Source organism: Callorhinus ursinus, unplaced genomic scaffold (assembly GCF_003265705.2).
Source record: "Callorhinus ursinus isolate GAN/ISIS: 27379988/994484 unplaced genomic scaffold, GSC_fseal_2.0 scaffold2, whole genome shotgun sequence".
NCBI classification, from domain to species: Eukaryota; Metazoa; Chordata; class Mammalia; order Carnivora; family Otariidae; genus Callorhinus; species Callorhinus ursinus.
Window position 1 is genome coordinate 87,005,017 of NW_027397064.1, and position 22,807 is coordinate 87,027,823.

Below are 22,807 nucleotides of genomic sequence, written 5' to 3' on the forward strand. Positions count from 1 at the left end.
CTCTCAAATAAATAAATAAAATCTTTAAAAAAATACAATTATAAGACATACTACGAACAACTATATTCCAGCAAATTAGATAATCTGGAAGAAATGGATGCATTCCTAGGGATGTATCAACTACGAAAACTGAACCAGGAAGAAATTGAAAACCTGAACAGACCTATAACCACCAAGGAAATTGAAGTAGTCATCAAAAATCTCCCAAAAAACAAAAGCCCAGGGCCAGAGGGCTTTCCAGGGGAATTCTACCAAACATTTAAAGAAGAATTAATACCTGTTCTTCTGAAACTGTTCCAAAACAGAAATGGAAGGAAAACTTCCAAACTCGTTTTATGAAGCCACCATTACCTTGATCCCAAAACCAAAGATCCCATCAAAAAGGAGAATTACAGACCAATATCCTTGATGAACATGGATGCAAAAACTCTCACCAAAATACTAGCCAATAGGATCCAACAGTACATTCAAAGGATTATTCACCATGATCAAGTGGGCTGCAAGGTTGGTTCAACATCCGCAAATCAATCAATGTGATACAATACATTAACAAAAGAAAGAACAAGAATCATATGATCCTCTCAACAGATGCAGAAAAAGCATTTGACAAAGTACAGCATCCTTTCTAGATCAAAACTCTTCAGAGTATAGAGATAGAGGGTACATACCTCAGTATCATAAAAGCCATCTATGAAAAACCTACAGCAAATATCATTCTCAATGGGGAAAACCTGAGAGCTTTCCCCCTAAGGTCAGGAAAGTGGCAGGGATGTCCACTATCACCACTGCTATTCATCATAGTATTAGAAGTCCTAGCCACAGCAATCAGACAACAAAAAGAAATCAAAGGCATCTAAATCGGCAAAGAGGAAGTCAAACTCTCACTCTTTGCCGATGATATGATACTTTACATGGAAAACCCAAAAGACTCCCCAAAACTGCTAGAACTCATACAGGAATTCAGTCAAGTGGCAGGATATAAAATCAATGCACAGAAATCAGTGGCATTCCTATACACCAACAACAAGACAAAGAAAAGAGAAATTAAGGAGTCAATCCCATTTACAATTGCACCCAAAACCATAAGATATCTAGGAATAAATCTAACCAAAGAGGCAAAGGATCTGTACTCAGAAAACTATAAAATACTCATGAAAGAAATTGAAGAAGACACAAAGAAATGGAAAAACGTTCCATGGTCATGGGTTGGAAGAACAAATATTGTAAAGATGTCAATGCTTCCTAGAGCAATCTACACATTCAATGTAATCCCCATCAAAATACCATCCACTTTTTTCAAAGAAATGGAACAGATAATCCTAAAATTTGTATGGAACCAGAAAAGACGCCGAATAGCCAAGGGAATGTTGAAAAAGAAAAGCAAAGCTGGTGGCATCACAATTCCGGACTTCCAGCTCTATTACAAAGCTGTCATCATCAAGACAGTATGGTACTGGCACAAAAACAGACACAGAGATCAATGGAACAGACTAGAGAGCCCAGAAATGGACCCCCAACTGTATGGTCAACTGATCTTTGGCAAAGCAGGAATGAATGTCGAATGGAAAGAAAGACAGTCTCTTCAACAAATGGTGTTGGGAAAACTGGACAGCCACATGCAGAAGAATGAAACTGGACCATTTCCTTATACCAGACACAAAAATAGACTCCAAATGGTTGAAAGACCTAAATGTGAGACAGGAGTCCATCAACATCTAAAGAAGAATATAGGTAGCAACCTCTTTGACCTCAGCCGTGGCAACATCTTCCTAGAAACATCGCCAAAGGCATGGGAAGCAAAAGGACAAAAATGAACTATTGGGACTTCATAAAGATAAAAAGCTTTTGAACAGCAAAAGAAACAGTCCACAAAACCAAAAGACAACTGACAGATGCGAGAAGATATCTGCAAATGACATATCAGATAAAGGGCTAGGATCCAAAATCTATAAAGAACTTATCCAACTCAACACCCAAAGAACAAATAATGCAATCAAGAAATGGGCAAAAGACACGAACAGGCATTTTTCCAAAGAAGACATCCAAATGGCCAACAGACACATGAAAAAGTGCTCACCATCACTTGGCATCAGGGAAATCCAAATCAAAACCTCAATAAGATACCACCTCACACCAGTCAGAATGGCTAAAATGAACAAGTCAGGAAACGACAGATATTGGCGGGCATGCGGAGAAAGGGGAACCCTTCTACACTGTTGGTGGGAATGCAAGCTGTGCAACCATTCTGGAAAACAGTATGGAGTTTCCTCAAAAAGTTGAAAATAGAGCTGCCCTACGCCCCAGCAATTGTACTACTGGGTATTTACCACAAAGATACAAATGTAGGGATCCGAAGGGGTATATGCACCCCAGTGTTTATGGCAGCAATGTCCACTATAGCCAAACTGTGGAAACAGTCAAGATGTCCATCGACACATGAATGGATAAAGGAGAGGTGGTATATATATACAATGGAATATTATGCAGCCATAAAACAATGAGATCTTGCCATTTGCAATGACGTGGATGGAACTGGATGGTGTTATGCTGAGTGAAATAAGTCAATCAGAGAAAGACATGTATCATATGACCTCACTGATATGAGGAATTCTTAATCTCAGGAAACAAACTGAGGGTTGCTGGAGTGGTAGGGGGTGGGAGGGATGGGGTGGCTGGGTGATAGACATTGGGTAGGGTATGTGCTATGGTGGGCACTGTGAATCGTGCAAGACTGTTGAATCATAGATCTGTACCTCTGAAACAAATAATGAAATATATGTTAAGAAAAATAAAAGGAGTAGATAGCAGGAGGGGAAGAATGAACGGGCGGAAATTGGAGGGGAAGACAAACCATGAGAGACGATGGACTCTGAAAAACAAACTGAGGGATCTAGAGGGGAGGGGGATTGGAGGATCGGTTAGCCTGGTGATGGATATTAAGGAGGGCACGTTATGCATGGAGCACTGAGTATTATGCACAAACAACAAATCATGGAACACTACATCAAGAACTAATGATGTGGGGCGCCTGGGTGGCTCAGTCATTAAGCTTCTGCCTTTGGCTCAGGTCATGGTTCCAGTGTCCTGGGATCGAGCCCCGCATCAGGCTTCTTGCTTGGCAGGAAGCCTGCTTCTCCCTCTCCCACTCCCCCTACTTGTGTTCCCTCTCTCTCTGTCTCTGTCAAATAAATAAATAAAATCTTTAAAAAAAAATTAATGATGTATGGTGATTAACATAACAGTAAAAATTTAAAAAAAGCACATGTAGAAAACAAATAAAAAGAAAATTAAAAATTACCTAGGATCCTAACACATAATCAATGCAAATGTTTTGTTCTCTGTGTCCATGTAAAGCTCATTTCTCTATGTGTATTTTTTTTAAGATTTTATTTATTTATTTGAGAGAGAAAGATAGTGATAGCGAGAGAAAGCATGAGTGGGGAGGAGAGGGAGAAGCAGGGAGCCCAATGCGCAGTTTGATATTGGGACCTTGGGATCATGACCTGAGCCAAAGGCAGAGAGTTAACTGACTGAGCCACCCCTCTATGTCAATTTTTGATATAAATCATACTATGCCTAGTATTTGTCATTAACCCTTATACGTAAAAATCTATTATAAGGAAGTTTTCCATATAAATAGATGTATGAGTATAATATTTTCATATATAGCATACTGCCTAATTTAGAAGAATTTCATTAAATATTTGTTGAATGGTTTAATCTTATAGGCATTTAAAATTCCATAAACAACATTATTTAACAAGTTCATCCATAGTTAAGACACTTAGGTTTAGTTTTTGTTACCCACTCAACTCTTCCATTGTTCTGTATTCTCAGTAAAAAACTGGGGTATTCTCTGGAATCATCAATGATCCTGTGGAGATTAGGTTGTAAATATCTGAGGACATTGATTTGCACTATTATGCTATTTTATTTCTCATGTGTTTGCATGGGAATGGGGTCACTAATATGTTCTGAGATTCTTTATAATTATCCCTTTGAGTGATTTTTTTTTTTTTTTATACAGCCCAAATTGTCTGGAAATAATACCTATCTGCTGGTTTTTATTTTATTTTTTACATTCGTATAGACAGTTTTTATAACTCACATATGATAAGTATTATCTTCTAAGACAGAATATTCCAAACTGAAGGAAATAATTATTTGGATTGTATATTAAGTATAAATACTAGCTTCCCTCCCTTCTAAAAAATTATGATACTGTAACCCTGGATTGTTGTCCAAGAATCAGCATATTTAAGAACCTCGCCAGGCAGATATAGGTTTGTTACATGTCTTCATCATTACCACAGCCCATGAGGTAGTTGTGGGTTTTGGAGGCAACAGTTTGGTAGACGGGAGGAACATGATTTTCAAGATGTTTTGAACTTCTCAGAGCAAGACCTAGTGTTGGCCATTTTTTCTGCCATTTTCAGGCTGAAAGATACAAATCACACTCTCCAGTTGCTTTTAAAAAGCACCTGTAAGAATGAGTATAAACACAGGAAGTCATAAAGGGCAACAAAGAAGCAAGTTTGCTATTGGAGGCTTTAGGAATTCTTTATGTACTAAGCAAAATTTTTAAAAAATTGGAAATTTCCTTTTGATTTTTCAATGGACCCAGTTATCCTTTTCACCAGTGGCAACTGTTCTTTGTCTCAGGGAAAGAAAAATACAGAAGAGTATAATTAAATATTTGACTTCTGTATTTCTTAAGCTTAACACCTAAGGTTACACAATTGATTGGAAACTATATGTACTCTATCCGACACAAGGCATCCTCACCCTTGACCCTAGGCTAGCTAAAAATTACATAGCCTGAAGGAAGAGAGAGAGTAATAACAGAACACAGCTGATTAAATACTGTTAGACAAACCTGAGAATATACTGTGGTCTCTTCTGCACTAATATCCTGCTGGGAATTGGTGGGAAATAGAAAATCCAGATCGACTTAGGATACCTCAGAGTTAGAGGGGCGAGTTGCTCAACTTCTCTGTGGAGTTCCTGGCAGCCACTGTATGGAAAGGATGGCGATGCTGGCAGGTGGGTTTGGCATAGCCTTGAAGGTCCAGTGTAATTGTATGTCTCCTGTGGTCCAAGAGTGGTGAGGAAGTAGCTAAAAAGAGTGAAACATGGTGATGACCTGTTAGAGCATGCAATGTGCTGTAGTTACCTGCATCAACAATAATGATAAGGCAGTTGAAAGTGAGGCTGTTTCAGGGTGTACATCTTACATTAATGATGACCATGAACGAAGCTAGGGACTTCCTCCCTAAACAACCCACCAATCCAATGCTGCAATCCTCTATAAGCCCCTATAAATGTAGTAAGATCCTTGAACAGAAAGAAGAAAGACCTTTAAATAAATGAAATTTTCTTGAATTATTTGTAGTAAATTTTTCCCAGTGGGAAGAATGAGAGATTTAAATAAAAAACTGTTCCATTATAGAGACATCAGGGAAAGTTATATTTCTCCAAACTGCCAGAACTATACTTAGTTATCATATTAAGTTCTCCTGGGTGGAAAACAGGTGTTCCTATATGCTAAAGAAATCTGAAAGGAGAGTGAAGGAGAGGATTTCAGATTTAGAATGAAGATTTTATGTTTTGAACTGGCCAATTCTTTCTGTGGAGCTTGCCACATTTTAAAGTTGGAAAAGGAAGAGTTTGTGTGGAATGAGACACCCAGGTAATTCTGAGCTTCTAGTATATACTCCCTCAAGTTACCATACTGCTATTTCCTAAGAATGAAGTGGTATTTAAAAGTAAAAAAGTAAATAAATGTTAAAGAACACACAAATGTGGGATATAGTGTGCATTACATTTTGCTGGATGAACATCAGAAGTTTTATTTATTCATTTACATATTTTGATTAAGAACTTACCAAATACAATGCAGTAAAGCAAAACAGAGTCCTAGAGAAGTGAGCAGAAGGTAGGGTTACCCTCCTCTACTGCTGCTTTTGCTCTTCGCCCTGGGGAAGGTGTTAAGGATAGAAGGCATCTGCTAATATGCAAATATGGTCTAAGAAAGGTAACCTATTGTGTCACTCACTGTCAGCTTAATTCCCAAATTAGGTAGGTAAATCTCTTCTAAGAAATGACTTACACGCATATTTTTTTTACATCAGAAAAGGGGAAAATTTTAAAGCACTCAGTATTTTCAGGTGGAGCAAGTCAAGGACACGTGCTATGGCAAAAAAATCTGTTACATTGGTAAAGGACTCTGGGGCTTCTGGGATTTGGGGGCGGGGACAGGATGAGCACGTGTGTTGTAGTATGGTCCAGGCAGAAAGATGGCATAAAATGGGCAAAGGCAGAGAACTAAAGGCAAGCTACTTAAGAGATGCAATCTGGATAAAAGTGCATGTAGGTGCTTTATGTGTCTATCAAAACATAGCTGTATGAGTGTGAGAATATTTTATCTAAAATAGTATGCTTTTGGTCTGATGTGCTCCTTTTCTATTATCTATCTATCATCTATCTATCTATCTACCATCTTCTTCGCTCCCTCCCTCCCTCCCTCCCTCTCTGTCATGGTCATCTTCTTCTCCCCCCTCCTCTTCCTTCTTCTTCTCCTCTCTTTCCCTCTCTCTCTCTTTTTCCCCTACAGTTTTGGTTTATTGACAGTTGCTGTTTTTATACAGTTATTCTATTTCTTTAAACTTACCTCTCAAATGCCTTTCTCTTTCTATCTTAATTCATGGGTACTTATTTTCAATTTATATGTTTTGATTTTCCCCTTTCTCTCTTGGAGTATCTTTATGCAGTTAGTCATTTTTAGCTAGACTAAGAGCCTTGTAAATACAACTTCGTGTACATGTGTGAGTACTCATTTAGGTTAACTTCCTAGCAGGGAGAAAGTTTCCAAGGACAGGTATGGTTTAGATTTTTTATACATATTATCAGACTGCTTCCATAAACAATTTATACTCCTATTGAAACTTTATGCTCTCATGGAGGGACACATTGGTGTGGGACTTCAGAACCCAAGCAGAATGAGAATGGTGTCATATAGTTTAAAACTTAGAACAGGGTGTCAGAGCTTTAACAGGCACCTACCCAGGAAAATGGATGGCAATGCAAATAGACATAGGCTACATATAGACTATTAATCAAATATATAAATTTATTAAATAAAATTGTAGGTATGTTTCTCACCGCCAACAATAGTAGTTATAAATACAGAAAAGAAGAAAATCAGAATAAACTGTAGTGTTAGATTCAAATTAGAGGTGAACTCATGGTTTTTCAACAGAGAGATGGACGGATGGATAAATAGATAATAAACTAATGCATATGTAAATCAATGCATATATTCCCGAGTTCTAGTCACTGTGATCTTGAGAAACAATTGCTAACCTAAAGCAGTGAACCCATGTAGTACACAGATATTTGTTTCTGTGTACCATTTTCTATATAAGAAAAAAAAGTACATTGCAGAAATAGCTGCTATTAAGGCTGGGGAAGGGAATATGAGCCTAGAATATCTATAGCTGTGGGAAGAAAATGCTTAAAAAATGATAAAATATCCCAAAAGAATAGAAAAACTAGGTTAGATGAACTCCCACTGACCAAATCTGGATAATTTGAGAATCAAAGAAATAATGACAGTATAGATTATAATCCAACAAATAAATCAGGGAACCATGAGATGACAAAGATTGGAAAAATAAATGAATGATCTGAAATTCTTTTTAAGGAATGGGATATTTACATAGTTTCAAAATACCTTCCCACAAAATACCTATAATCACAAAGGGAAAAACAGTTACCTTATAGTACACAAGACTGGAACACACCATCTTAAATTATTAAACACTATCAATAATGGGGCAAATGGAAATACTTTGCCATTTGACAGGATCCAATGAGAAGCATACAGTATCATTTCTGTGATATTCCTGCCAAAGATGCAGTTCTGAATCTAGTCATAAGGCAATGTCAGACAAACCAAACTTGAGAAATATTCTTAAAAAAAAAAAAGCCTGTAATCTATAAAAATATCAATCTCATGAAATTTAAGGAACTGTTCCAGACTAGAAGAGAGGAGAGAGACATTACAACTAAATGTAACATGTAATTCTGAATCAGATACTTTTGCTGTAAAAGATGTTTTTGGGACAATTGCCAAGACCTGAGTAGAGTCTGATAATTAAATGATAGCAACATCCTCAGGTATACCTTCTGGTTTTGATTGTTTCATTGTGGTTATAAGATGACTGCCCTTGCTTATAAAAACTACCCACCACACTACCTGGGAATGATAGACCAGAAAGGATTAAAAAAATATTATTTATACTGTACTTCTAATTTTTCCATTCATTTATGATTCTTTTAGAGAAAAAGAGATTATTTAAATCATAATTATTTAAAAACCAATACCAACAAAAATATAGCAAGCAATAGGAAAAAATAGAGCAATAATTCATGATTTTAACAGTTTCATATCATTTCTATAGATTTCTTGCTATATTCAGTACACACTACAAACTATCCTACTCCGTTCTCACCTTAATCCACATAGGGTTAAAGTCATATGGTCACTTTCTCACAACTTTTTGATATGATGCTTTCATCTTCTTATTTCCCAGGATTTGTATTAGCGAAATGTCTTCTTGTTCTAAAAAGCAGAATATGAACAGGAAAACATTCTCTAATATGAGAGGAAAAAGCTTTTGAAGTGATCTCTTCTGGAAGTTTTATGTTCACTGATATCCTTTAGCTTTCCCCAAATGCCCATAAGCCAGAGATTTCATGTGTTATTTCTGTAATTTGGTAGTTTTCATTCAAATTATGCATTAAAAATGAATATCCATCTTAAAACAATTGGCATGGTTAATTATCTACTAAATTTTTCATTTCACAAAAGGCAGTGCTTTATGCCATACATTTACACGGTTAGGGGACTTTTAAGTCAGAAAGACACATTTATGTTAAGTCAGGAATCAAGCTAAAAATTCCTCTAATCTCACATTCCTACTTTAGATTCACAGTTTTTTCTCTAGATTTTATTTTAAAATCTACATTTCAATCACAACTATATTTTCAAGAAATTAAATATAGAAAATTAATACCATTCACACTGAAGAAATGTGTAATTAATGACATAAAAATTAAGATATGCTAATTAAATCTAAATGCAGATATTAACATACCAAATTACTGTTTTCATAAATGTTTAAATAAATGTTAATTCTTAGGAACTGAATACTTAAGATGAATATATTCCTGCAGCATTTTATTCTATAAGCTGATTACAAAATATCTGATAGAAAACAATGCACTAAATAAATACAAATAATAAAGCAGGTGTTTCTACGGCCAAATATGGAAATGTTTTTATCTTCACGGGTTATTTTTCAAATGTGTATGTGTATTCAGATGTAAAATAATTTGTGAAATAATCTGTGAGAATATATATCTTATTCGTTTCTAGGGTTGCGGGAATGAAGTGCCACAAATTAGACTACAGCCTTCTCCGCCACGCAGCTTGTTCTTTCTAAAATGGCGCCCCACACTCGGACAAACTTGTGGAGATGGGGCGGCCGTGCAAGTACCTACCGGAGCTGAGGGGAAGGTGAGCCAGGCCAGCGAGAGCGCTGCTCTAGCCTTCTGGCAGTGGGATGCCGCTGCCCGCCTTTCTTCTCCTTGTGGGACCCCTCCAGCGCCCCGTCCCTTCGGGTGGAGGGCCTGGCGCGACGCAAAACGACCTGGTCAGACCAGGCGTCACGAGGAGAGCAGGCTTGGCGGTGCGGGAAGCCCGAGTACCCCAGTGCCTTTCGGGTTCCCTCAGTGGGATTCCCGAGGGATGTGGCAGCCTCTGCCCAGCGTTGCATCTCCTGGCCTTTGGGCTACCCCAGGGCTCTGAGCCCTGACAGCTTTGTGCAGAGGAGGACTGTCTGCTCACCCCGACTCGGGTCTCCCAGAGTCCGACTGAGCCCCATGGGACGGTGCTCTCACGATGGGCTGCTTATCCCTCAAGGGTGGTGACAGGAGCACAGGGTGGCCCGTGCCTGACAGGAGAGGCCGCCGCTCCGGGAACGCGTGGCCCCAATGTGTTCAAGTCTCTGTGCAATGGGAAGATGGTGGGCCAGAGCAGTCTGGTGGCGATGTCGGAGGACATCAGGTCGCCCCTCCTGTGCCACTCGTCCCAACTGCTTGTTCGGAGTGTTGGTTTGCTTCTGCTAATTCAGATATGAACCCATTTTCCAGCACATTGTTGAGCTGATTTGAGTGGATGAAGTAGTAGGCCGTCAGTACAAATACCTTTCTGTCCCGGAAGTCGCTGCCTCATAATCCCTTCTTAACTCAAGATTTCATTTTCTTGGTTTCCCAAAGGAGATGAGTTGTTTCTTGCTGCTGCCTAGTCCAGGTAACAATAAATGTACGTGTGAGTAAACGAATGGCTGTAAGAGAAAAGGAATGCAAGTTTTGGGTATAGTGCTTTTCGGACAAGTGTTTCTGCCTAGTTAGTGCTTAGGTGCCTGACAGTGTTTAGGCGGTTAGTGCTCATGCCTGTTTTACTTGTTGGGTTAATTTTGATTTGCTGTGTGGTAAGTGGGTAAACTGTTGATAGTTTTGAGGGTTTTTTTTTTTTTTCCTTTAATCTTTTATCTTTGTAAATTCTTTCTCTTAAGGAAGATACTACTCTTTTTTTCTTTGGCTCTCTTGGTACAGGAATTGAGATTTAACATCAGTCAACAAGCACGCAAAAATGTTTAAGGTCACACCACCTCCCATGGATGTAACTCAGTTGTACTTACATGCTAATTATATGTGCTATATGATGGGGGAGTCATTCTTGTGCACTTTTCCCATTTTAATAGGATAATTTGATTAAAATGAGGACAAAGCCAAACAAAACAAAACACAAAGTGCTGCAAACTGGGTGCTTAAAACAACAGAAATGTATTGTCTCACAGTTCCGAGGCTGTAAGTCTGAAATCAAGGTCCTGGCAGGACCATGCTCCTTTGAAGGCTCCAGGGAAGGATCCTGCCTGGCCCCTTTCTATCTTCTGGTAGTTACTAGCAAGCTTTGTTTTCTCTTGTCTTGTAGATTCATCACTTCAATCAGTGCCTCTGCTGTTACATGATGTTCTCCTTGTGTGCATGTCTCTGTTTTAAATTTTCCTCTTCTTTATTTTATTTTATTTTATTTATTTGACAGAGAGCAACACAGCGAGAGAGGGAACACAAGCAGGAGGAGTGGGAGAGGGAGAAGCAGACTCGACGCTGAGCAGGGAGCCCGATGCGGGGCTCGATCCCAGGACGCTGGGAGCATGACCTGAGCGGAAGGCAGGCCCTTAATGACTGAGCCACCCAGGCGCCCCACAAATTTTCCTCTTCTTATAAGGATACCAGTCATTGGATTAGGGCCCACCCTAATTTAATATGACCTCTTTTTAACTTGATTACATCTTTCCACATAAGATCCAATTTCCAATAAGGTGACATTCTGTGATTCCAGGTTGACATACATTTTTGGGGTGGGTATAGGGACACCATTCAACCCAATACAGATGGTAAACATTTCTTCCGTATTTCAATTATAATTATTACGTAATAAAATTATATGAGCAAGCATATATATGTATACATATAAAATGAAAATTAATAATGTATAGTGAAAACAAAACATTCACCTTAAAATTTATATTAAAAACCTTGATTAAACTATTTTTACAGTTTCTGAAGCTGTGTCATGAATGTGTCTGGTATAATGGAACAAGCCCAGGCTTTGTGATTAGAGATGAAGTTGCCAAATTACTTTGTGATCTCAGGAAAGTTACTAAACATCTCCCACACTTTGTTTCATCATCTGTTTATACAGTATAAAATCACTGGACAACTTAAAGCAAAAAAACTAAGTAGATCATCTACTTTTAAATTGTTAGATTAGATTTTTCTTTTGTATCCAATTTTGAGAATTAGGTACACAATACACGTACCTAATGTATTTATTATTCTCCCTACCTCTCTTTCCCTAAAGTAGGAATGTATTTTTTTAGATAATTAATTTACGGCTCTGACAATTATAAGAATCAAATTTTTATGTATGACCCTACTAGTCTGCCCCGATAATAGCAGTTAATTCAGGCCTTATTTAAAAACAAATTTAATATAGAGTTCAGGTATGACATGTTCAGAAGAGTGTTAGAACTACAGTGACTATGATTTGTTAGCTACATGATCTTAGATAATGTGAGATCCCTATGTGAGCCCCAGTTTTTCTATGTAAAATAAGGATGATATTACTGGGTTGTGAAGTGGTACAGATTAAATGCTCAGGTGAAGGTGGATAGCACATGTAACAAACAGAAGATTATTGCTTGGAGACATTATGATTCCTTCAAGTGTGTCCTCATTTAGAGGACAGGTTAGAATAATAATATCATTTATATACACTATAACATATACTGCATTATCTCAGATTCTCTTGCAGCTTGGGTTCCATGTGTGACTTAAATTCAGCCAACCAGGGCATTTATCTGAAATTTGAAAGATAGACTTGAGGTGATATCACACTTTTATGCTTTCTCCTAGTAAACAAGGTCTTAATAGTGTGTATGAGTGTGTGTGTGTGCCTTTTTAGGATCGCTAGCTTTGTTGATTGAGTACTTAATGAAGCCAACTATTTGCCAGGTTCTGGTAGGTGCTAGATGTTGGTACATCTCTCTTATATGGTGACAGGACTGTTCAAACTTAGGGTGATAAATGATGACAGAAAAACACTGAGTTCTTTGGGAGCACAGAGAAGAAATAGCAAATTTTTTAAATTGCAATTTAAAAAATCAATAAACCGTGTCTTCAAAATCAAATAAACTCATTTTGGGACACCAACAAGAATGTGTTAATAATGTGTTATATAGTGTTACTATATAGTGTTTAAAACTATAAAATTAACTCTAAAATCTAGTGCCATTTATTAAAAAGAACTAAAATGTTTTAGAAATAATTGTGAAGTCAGTTAACTTATTTTGTTATCAACATTAATGATTTTCAGATTATACAATTAAGATCTTTAAATCTGGTGATATCAGTCATTTTGAGGGAGCTATAGTTCATTTGCAAGTGGATTAATTTCTGAATATGGATTTTAGCTTATTAATGAATCGCCTTTTACCCACTTTAAAATCCTCAGCCCAAATGATTAGCTATAGTCCACTTATACAATTAATATACTTTTTCATTTTATAAATGAAAAATATATAAGGAAAAACAAAAGTACATTTTTAATGGACAATTTAAACAGATAATAATGGAAAGATATAGTTTGAATATTTCTGCTATAATCTTATTACCTGGATGTATACAGATACATAAAATAGGCCATGTTAGTATATAAGGAATGACTTAGATTTATTGAGTTATTATTATGTATCAGTATGTGTGATAGGTGTTATCTATAAACATGAAAACATAACAATTGTGTAGTTATTTTCTGAGGTAGGGGTTCAGTTCCCTCATATGTAAAAAGGAAAAGTGTAATACTAGCTTCTCATGGAGATCTTTTGGAAAAAAGAAGATTAATTATCTGAGCTCACACCATGGGTAACTGGTAGATGATTTGAAGATAGTACAGGGTTTGAGCTCTAAGTAAATTAATATCACCATTAAAACATCTAGGTAACACAATGATTGATCAAAGTCAATCTAAACGTCTATACATTGGGTTGAAAAATGTCTATAGGCAATCAGCATCTATTGCCACCTACTTTTATACTCTCTGTAGATCTCGCAGTCCTAAAGCCTAAAATCTATATTTTCCAGACTCCCTGGTTGTGACAGGGGTAAATGAGCTTTAGTTTCTGCCAGCGTGATGCACTGACATGAACTTTGGAAAGCAGAGGAAGTACAGAGGACCTTCCTCTGGCAGCAATGGAAATTGATTTGCATACTCCAACAGACAGGAGTTTTTGTAGAGGTGGAGCATAGATACCACTACCTAGTTACATCCAGGCTTTGAGACAGCCAAAATAGCAGTGGGTGTTTCTTGTATCTTCCTGAGCACTGGGGGAGAAGGGGACAGCAGCCACTTCCTGGTCTCAGGACTGGATGTTCTATGATGCTGTGATGCTACCAGCACACCTCTACTTTCTCAGCCCTTCTGATGATCATCAACCCTAATTTCTTATATCTCTTACTGCACAAAATATCTTTTTTTTTCTGTATTGGAATATCTTTTTTTTCCTATATTGAACCCTTAATGATACATGTATATTTTGAAAAATAAATATTTAAATGGTTGCTAGAACTGACTAAATATTTTAGTATCATGTACTCATTTCATCATGACTCTCCCCTCGTATATTTGTGATAACATGTTTAAATCTTGTTCAATATCAGAATTTTACTATTATAATTTTTTGTAATTATAGTATAAGAAAATATAGTAAAACTATATACATATGTGAAGCCCAAATTGACTATAAAATTAATGTTCATAGCATGATCCACCAATACCTATCACAAGTTCCAAGGGTAACTCTCAGCAACCTTCAAATAATTCCAAAAGGCAGTTTTCTCTTCTCAGTTCTCAAAGGTGAATAACAAACAACCTTTTATATATGACTATGTGTTAAGTTCTAGTAGTATACCAAGTGAGTTTTAGGGTTACTAAGATGTGGTATTCCTAAATCAATTTTTTAAAAAAATTCTGTATATTATGGAAAAGGCTGAATGACATGCAATACTTATAAATATCAAATATTACCGAAAGGATCAGTTTGTCAAATTGGACTCACAAGACTCAGAGATCTCAGCCAGTGTCAACCTTTACTAATAATTTCAAGGTTGTGGGTTGTAAGGGACAAGAGAAGCAGGGAGGTGTTTTGGACCTCCAGTCTAACCTACCCTTCAGCTCATGTTTCTCCTGTGACTTGTTTTGACCCAGTTAAGAGAGAAGTTTTCTAAGTGAGAAGCACAATCCCTTCACACAGAATTGGAGGCTTATGTCATGAAATACCTCCATTTTTTATTTTTTTTATTTTGTGAGAGAGAGAGTGTGAGAGAGCATAAGCAGGGAGGGAGGGGCAGAGGAAGAAAGAAGGGGGGGAATCTCAAGCAGGCTTCATGCCCAGCACACAGCCAGACTTGGGGCTTGATCTCACGAACCTGAGATCATGACCCAAGCCAAAATCAAGAGTCAGACACTTAGCCCACTGAGCTACCCAGATGCCCCCAAACACCTCCATTTTATTCTCTGATAAGTACAAGACATACGGGGCACATTTTCTAGGGAGCCATGCATGCACCATGAGGCCAGGCTGGTTTAACACAAGCAAGTTTAGATGGGCCAGGTATGTTAGGCTTAAAATGTTCCATAGATAAGGATTCAGCCTGTTAGTAGTATATACATATAAATATTTTTTTAAATTCCAGGAGGTCTATCGCTAATGTGTTACAAGGAAATTAAGCAGTCTCCTGCCACCCTTTCCCTGGTAGTATCCTCTGTCTGCACTGGGTTAATCTTTCATTGTTTAGAGATACAAATGTTTAAAGTTGTGGCCTATTATTATTCAACAACTAAATTTTAAGACATGTGTATCTCATATGCCATCTTTTAAATATCAATGATCTACATTGCTCTTATTGAAACACATGTAAACTTGATTTCCCAAAATTTACTAATAGTGATCCTTTCTTACGGGGCATAGACGTAAAGCTATTTAAATTATTTTGTATAGGTTATCGAAGTAAATAAAATTAAAACATCTACCATATTTTATATGCATGTGAATAGTCATAGTCTTCTCTAATGACATAAACAAGAGATGTTTCATGTCTGTTCCTTTCCAATTATTATTATCTTTTGTTTTTTTCCCTTGGTAAGAAGGTGGATGGTTAGTCATTGATCTGAAGCTTCTTTGGCTTTGAAATTTACATTGGCCAAAGCTAGTTCTTAACAGTGATACCTTTTAATATATTATAGGAAATAATAAATTGGAAGTAGCAAAGCATTCTAGTTCAGCTTTCTTGAGTGGGAGGATAATTTTTTTTTTCTGTAAAAATGTGCTTAAAGATGCTGTTTTAGGAAGCAAGCCATGATGAAGTTCTACTTTAAAAAAAAAAATCAGAGACTTATTAATGCTATTTTCTCAAGCAATAATTGACTGCTGGTGCAGATATCCTGAGACTCTCATTGAGTTTAATTGGCTTCATTTATTTATTTATTATAAAGAGGGTACAGTTTCATGATAGCAGGATGAGCTACTATGAAATGAACATTAATGCTCATCTTTAGACAAATTTGTCTAAATTCCTGTCTTAGGTCTGACAGGTTATTAGTGAATAAAACATTGTAATTTATTTGGACAAATATCTACTTTTAATCTCCTGCTTTTTAAAGTAGAAAAACAAAACAACAAACAAACACAGACATCCACAACTGAATGACAGGTGGGCCTGTAATATGTTTTTTTTCCTTTCTTTTTCTTTTCAGCTGGTTAATGATTGACCTGTAGTATTTCTTCTGAGAGCTGTATTTGTGTGTGTGTGTGTGTGTTGTGTTGTTTTCAAAAAATGAGTTAGAATCCATCTGTTTTGCAATCCTCGTTTTTAAGCATTGCAAAAGAAAAAGCCCATTGTAGTGAAAGGTTATGCAAGCCTTACAGCTCACTGTTGTGTCCTGCAGGATTTGCCTTTCTTTGTATGCTTTCTAGGGACTTTATAGCATGGAACTAACTGGCCTCTAACCAAACTTTAATTAGATGTCTTAAAAACCTTTGATTGTAAAAAAAAAAAAAAAAAAAAACCTTTGATTGTGAGCAGTTCCGTTCAGTTAATTTATGTGAATCTCTAAATATTCACAAGTATCCATGCTTTTCTTAATTATGTTTAAACATTTCAAAACACACTGAAATAAGTCTTAGCAAACTGCTTGCAATTTTGGCCCTTAGCAATACCAAGTCTGTGACCTTATAGTCTCCACATCTCTAAAGGTATCCCATTATTTTCGTCCTTTAATCATTTTATTTGTAAAATTATACTAATTTGTAGCCTAATTTTAATATTCACTCAGAATTTTTTGCTAATGTCTGTTTCATTATTATTTTAATATATTGCTTAATTTGGCTTTTTAAAAAAACTTCTTTATTGACATGTAAGAATTAGTTATACTTTTCTTCTGTAACATCTAGGTCATGTTTCACTGTTATGGTTATATTAGTTTTATAAAAGTAATTGGAAAGATTTCATTAGGCTTTATATTATGTTTTTTGTCATGCAATTTATGCTGTCCGCAATTAGGCCAGCCAGTGTAATGACTCAACTAATGGTCCAAAGATACTTGAATATTACTATTTATTCACAGAATTCCTTTATCAAAATTAAGGGCTTAGAAAAAAATATGTAGGTTATACTGTGTTTTCAATGATGCAAGAATTGTAAGGTATGGCCTTTGAGTACATGCGTTACCAGAAGTCAGAATACAGTTCACATCTAATATGTAATAACCCTTGAATGACATTTTTTAAAGGAAAAAGTAATCTTGAAGAATTTTGCTGATATGATTACCATTTTAACTTCACTGCTCGAAAAAAATTAATTTAATAAGATGCCTTTCTATATAGGTGAAAATGTCAGATAAATGTCATTTTAAGCAGCTACCTAAGCAGTAATGGTATCTTCTTATTTTGAACTCAAAATTTAAAGAGTCTCTCTTTCTTCCTGACTATTAAAAGTTAAATAAGCTTTACCAAAAAGTTTCAGCATCACATTTATTATTTTTTTGTGAGAATACTGAATATGTTCTTTCTAGCAATGATTCCAAGCAATTATAGCAATTATATCACAACTCTTTCATTATGTTCCTCACTCAACACCTAACATATGTACTTGTAAAAGGAGTATTTTTGGTTCATAGTGACTATTCCTATCAGCCAAGCTATGACACTCTGCTTTACAACATGAATCTTTGAGCTTAAGTAGAAATTACTATGCATATGACTTGAATCTTAGTTTTATCATGATGTTGATTATAAATGGTTATGTTTAAGAGTGAAAATTGGTGCTTTTACTTAAGCTTTATAGATAAACTCAGATCACAATATTATGGATATAATTGGATTCATTAAAAAGTGGGTAGGTTCTATATTAATAATTTTTTGAAAATTCATTGTCTGGAGCACTCTGTTCAGGATGCTCCAGGCATCCTTCACTTGAGGGCTTTGCTTTTGAGGGATCTAATTTGGGGGAAAAAAGTGTAATTAGAAGTATAGATACTATTATAAGTGTATATCACTTGAAACAAAGTCTTTATTTATAGGCCAGAATTCTTTAACCAAAATATTTTTAAAGCTAACTCAATAAAACCAACTCATAGGAGCTTGGGACCATTTAATGAAGGGACTCACACACAAGTGTGTTATAGAGAAATATATTGATATTTAAGATACTGACACTGGAAAGCTTAAAAGATAATCACAGGTAGTTATATAAGAAGAAAGGAAAACCTGAAACAGTTATGGCCAAAATATGAAAAAAATTTTTTTGGCAAATACAGTGTTACATCTCAAATATGTGGAAAATACGAATATACAGAGAAGAAGAGATGCATTTATTAAATGTTTATCATATACCTGGCATTAGTGCAGAGTACTTTGTTGTACATTGTTTCATTTATCCTCATAATGAAATAATTAAGTAATATTCATCTTGTTTTCATATTAAAAAAACAGACTATAGAAGTAAATAACTTACTCAAGATCATATCACAGTAAGTAGTGAATGTGGGCTTTGAACCAAGTTTTCTCTGACTAGAAAGCACTTTGCTTTCTGGAGAGTTCTGAATAGCTGAGTTTTTACTGAATAACCAAATCTCTGATCGTGTCTCCTGTTATCTCATGTTTGCTTTCCTCCCCATCCCCAACCCTTTGATTTTGGTTAGTGCTCTATTTATTATATTCCATCCACTTCTCACCAAGTGAGAAGTTCCTTTCAATGAAAAAGACAACCAAAAGGTGATGGCCTTACAAGGAGCACCCCAAAACTTTCTAGAGATCAGAATTTGCAGACCTTAGTGAGTCTGTTGCCATATTGAATCATCTCGGTTTAAGGATGTTTAGTGGGGCTGAGAGTTTTATTCATTGTATCACCTGCATGTTAGAGTTTTCAGCGGTTAAAAACCACTGGTTTAGAAAATGTTAAGTTATATCTTCTGCTAGTTGCTTTATTTATCACCTTCATAATTAGATTTTAATTATTTGTGTGTGATTGGGCATGTAGCCGTCCTTGGAAATGCTAAGTAACCAATGTTCTTCATGACCTTGCCATTGTTAATGATGACCCTACCTTCCTTGCCTGTAAATTCTTTTTTACATCATCTACCCTTCACCACATTATGAGCTCCATTAGAACCCTATCTTTATTCCCACATCAACCTCAGACTATGGCTTTAAGACCTCCCCCTTGTCTGTATTTCAATTACATTTCGTTTCCATTTACTCTTCCTTGATCCAATTTATTTCTTTCAAGTTCCAGATTTCCTTTATCAAGAGCTTCATTGTGAGATGGGTCTAACCTCGAGTACCTTCCCATCACTTTCCCGTATTACTTAATCTGACTTCAGAAAGGCACATTTACAGGAGGTTGAGAAGATATTTCTACACCCCCATGCTAATTATTCCCAATCATACAACCACTTAGTTCATATCACTGCTTCTAGGAAACTGTACTTGCAAGCCTGGGATCAAAGGAATATACCCATTTTCCCAGATTCTAAGTGAATGGCTAGGCTCTCTTTCATATCCTTTAAAAGGTAAAAATGAGTTTGCCAGGAAATCTTTTGCAGTCTGACTTATCTCTTTATGTTTTATATTTTATTATATTTCATGTTACTTCATATTTATGTTATAAAACAGTGAATTACAATCAAGCCAATTGATTTGGCTTGATTGTACAGTTTATCTGTATTAATAATTGATAGAGGGCGCCTGGGTGGCTCAGTTGGTTAAGCGACTGCCTTCGGCTTAAGTCATGATCCCGGATTCCTGGGATCGAGTCCCACATCGGGCTCCCTGCTCAGCAAGGAGCCTGCTTCTCCCTCTGACCCTCCCCCCTCTCATGTTCTCTCTCCCATTCTCACTCTCTCAAATAAGTAAATAAATTCTTAAAAAAAATAATTGATAGAGATTTTTCATTGTGTCTGTTTTGTAATGTGTATTAAGTAGTATCATCTATGTGCATTTGTAGAAGACTTACATACATAGATTAAAGGGGTCTTATTTTCTGTGGTGCAAAATTCTGTCTTCTGTTGCATAAGACTGTGAGTGCCTAGTTGCCAGGTTAGAAAAGTTACCTTTACCTCTTTGTATCTCTAACAGGCACTTCTGATCCCAGCATAAAGAAAACACTCAACAATGTTTGTTGGATGCATCAGAATAAGTGTTCCTTAATTTATCTGAAATAGAGTAGCAGTGAAGTAAATAGCACTAGAAAAGTACAAAATGGAATAGTGACTGAAAAAGTCAATACACTGTACTAAAAATGGAAAGTATCAGGTATTCCAATCCTTGCAATTAAAAGAATATTATCTTGTGGCCTACTGAGAAAAATGAAGGAACTTTTAAATTGCTTTTCTGAAACTAATTTGCAAAAAAAAAGGCACTTAAGGATTACTAATCATTAGTCTTCTGTACTGTGGTAAAATACAGCAGGCTGAAAGAACTGATAAGATGGCAAGTTCTTTTTTCTTTAAACTTAATATTTTAAAGTAAATTGTACAAACTGAGCAATAGTTGATTGAGGAAGTCTATTGTTTTATTACCCACCTGGCTCATAATTGAAATTGTAGTGATGTAACCAAATACTCTGTAAATAGCTATTACATTACTGAATTAGAACAAAATATATTCATCAGTGTATTACTAAACAGCATAGTGATTGTCCATTTTCTTGTCAGAAAATTTTACATTGTATTTAGTCTGAAATTATATCTGGTGGACCCAGATTTTTAGAAAGAGATAAGTCTACTTCAAAAGATTGCATTGCCAGTCAAGGTTATATTTGCTATCTTTTTTTCTCTGAGGTAATTGCATGATGAAATTATGTGTGAAAAGAGAATTTTCAGCTACTACCTTGAATAAAGGTTGAGGAAAGGTTATGTTTAGCATAACTCCATTTCCAACACATTGTTGCCCTACAGGCAGAATAATCTAATTTCACTTCTTTCCTGATACCAACAGAGTACTGAATCCTCAGTCTTTCAGTGTATTTTTGGTCTGTTTCTTCATTGATATTTGCATTCCCTCCCCTGACTGTGTGGAAAAATAAGATGATATGAATGTAATGATTTGACCATCACTTACTATTTTAAAAAATGTCCTTTGCATTCCCACACTTGCATTTCTCTTACCATTAAATACTTTCCAATGATATATTTTTTTTCTCATTAAACTCCTAAATTGGTCTTATTCTGAAATGTATCTAAATTCAATTCAGAGGGGCGCCTGGATGGCTCAGTCGTTAAGCATCTGCCTTCCGCTCAGGTCATGATCCCAGTGCCCTGGGATCAAGCCCCGCAGCATCAGGCTCCCTGATGAGCAGGAAGTCTGCTTCTCCCTCTCCCACTCCCCCCTGCTTGTGTTCTCTCTCTTGCTGTGTCTCTCTCTGTCAAATAAATAAATAAAATCTTGAAAAAAAAATTCAAGTCAGAAAGAGAAAAATAATCAAATTCTCCAGTTTGGTTTTTGTTAAATTGGAATGATACAGTACCAGTCTGGTATCAAAATCCAGACTAAAGAATTAACTTTCTTTTTTTTTTTTGATACATTATCTTCTTTTATTCAAATACCAGTCTGATCACACATGGTCCAAGAACACTCAAATAATAAGCCACATATAAACAGATGTTAGAGATTGGTCTTCAAACATTATAGCCAATGATGCCACGCTTGCCTGTGATCTCGCCAACATAAAACCACATCTACACCTTGGTGGCCACCAAACCATTCAGCAGAGCTTCCTTAACTGTGAGCTGTTTGAAGCTACCAGTTTGAGCACTCTTGACTATTTTTTTCAAGCTCTGAATAGTTGTAGGGATCTCAGCAGGGGTTGGAGGAACCAGCTCAAACATGGCATAGTGCCAAAATGTGGCCAGTTGAGGCTTTGAGTAAGTCACAGCAGCATTCACCAGCGCCGGGGCCTTCTCTGCGAGGTTACAGACGAACTGGGTCATTGTTCCAAGCTGGAAGGTCCATCGCCCCGGACAGCTGCTGAATGTCACCCCCAAGAATTAATTTTCAATTAATATTGATACATCACTTTCTATATATGAATGAAACATCTAGTTTTCCATTTATTTATTTATTCATAGGTGTGCTATGTATTTGTTGCTATATGCCAACCATTGTTTTACAAAGATCGTTGATAAAATGTTTTTAAAAAAGCTAGGGGGACCAACTGAAGAACACTTTACAAAATACCTGACCAGTACTCTTGATAAGGAAAATCTGTGTCCTAAGATGGTCAACCGAGCCTGCGGGAGAGTCCCAGTCCTTGTCCCGGGGCTCTTCTGGGTTCTCCCTGCTCCGCTTCCCACGCGCATCAATCCAGGTTCTTTTCCCTGCCCCACTTCGTGTCCGCACCAAAAGTGCCAAGTATGTGGAAGTAGAAGTGTATAAATTGTACCCTTTGTTTGTGCTTGGGGCTCAGACCTTTGGAAACCGCTCTCTTCTGAGCCCCTCAGCGTTAAATAAACCTCCTATCCTCCAAGATCTCCAGGTGCCATTTGGTTCTTCTGTCGGGCTATTCCGTTCAGGTTCTGTAACACTCCTAAAAGCTGTCTAGGTCATTAAAAACAAGGGAA

The 22,807-nt window shown here is 36.5% G+C and overlaps 1 long non-coding RNA gene and 1 pseudogene across 7 annotated transcripts in view; both read right to left on the bottom strand.

Annotated features, from left to right (window-relative positions):
* LOC112811057 (uncharacterized) overlaps positions 1-9,840 on the bottom strand; it is a 107,367-nt gene extending 97,527 nt beyond the window's left edge. For 3 of the 7 annotated variants that reach the window (XR_003204959.2, XR_012381999.1, XR_012381998.1), the window contains exons 1-3: positions 9,565-9,836; positions 8,514-8,623; positions 4,877-5,116 (exon numbers count right to left, since the gene is read on the bottom strand). This is a non-coding gene — a long non-coding RNA (uncharacterized lncRNA). Of the gene's footprint in view, positions 1-4,876; positions 5,117-8,513; positions 8,624-9,564 lie in introns of all 7 variants that reach the window. The other 4 variants (XR_012382002.1, XR_012382001.1, XR_012381996.1 and 1 more) reach the window with 3 other exon arrangements.
* Positions 9,841-21,925: 12,085 nt separating this feature from the next.
* Positions 21,926-22,177, bottom strand: LOC112811046 (ATP synthase F(0) complex subunit g, mitochondrial pseudogene; annotated as a pseudogene).
* Positions 22,178-22,807: the final 630 nt, after the last annotated feature.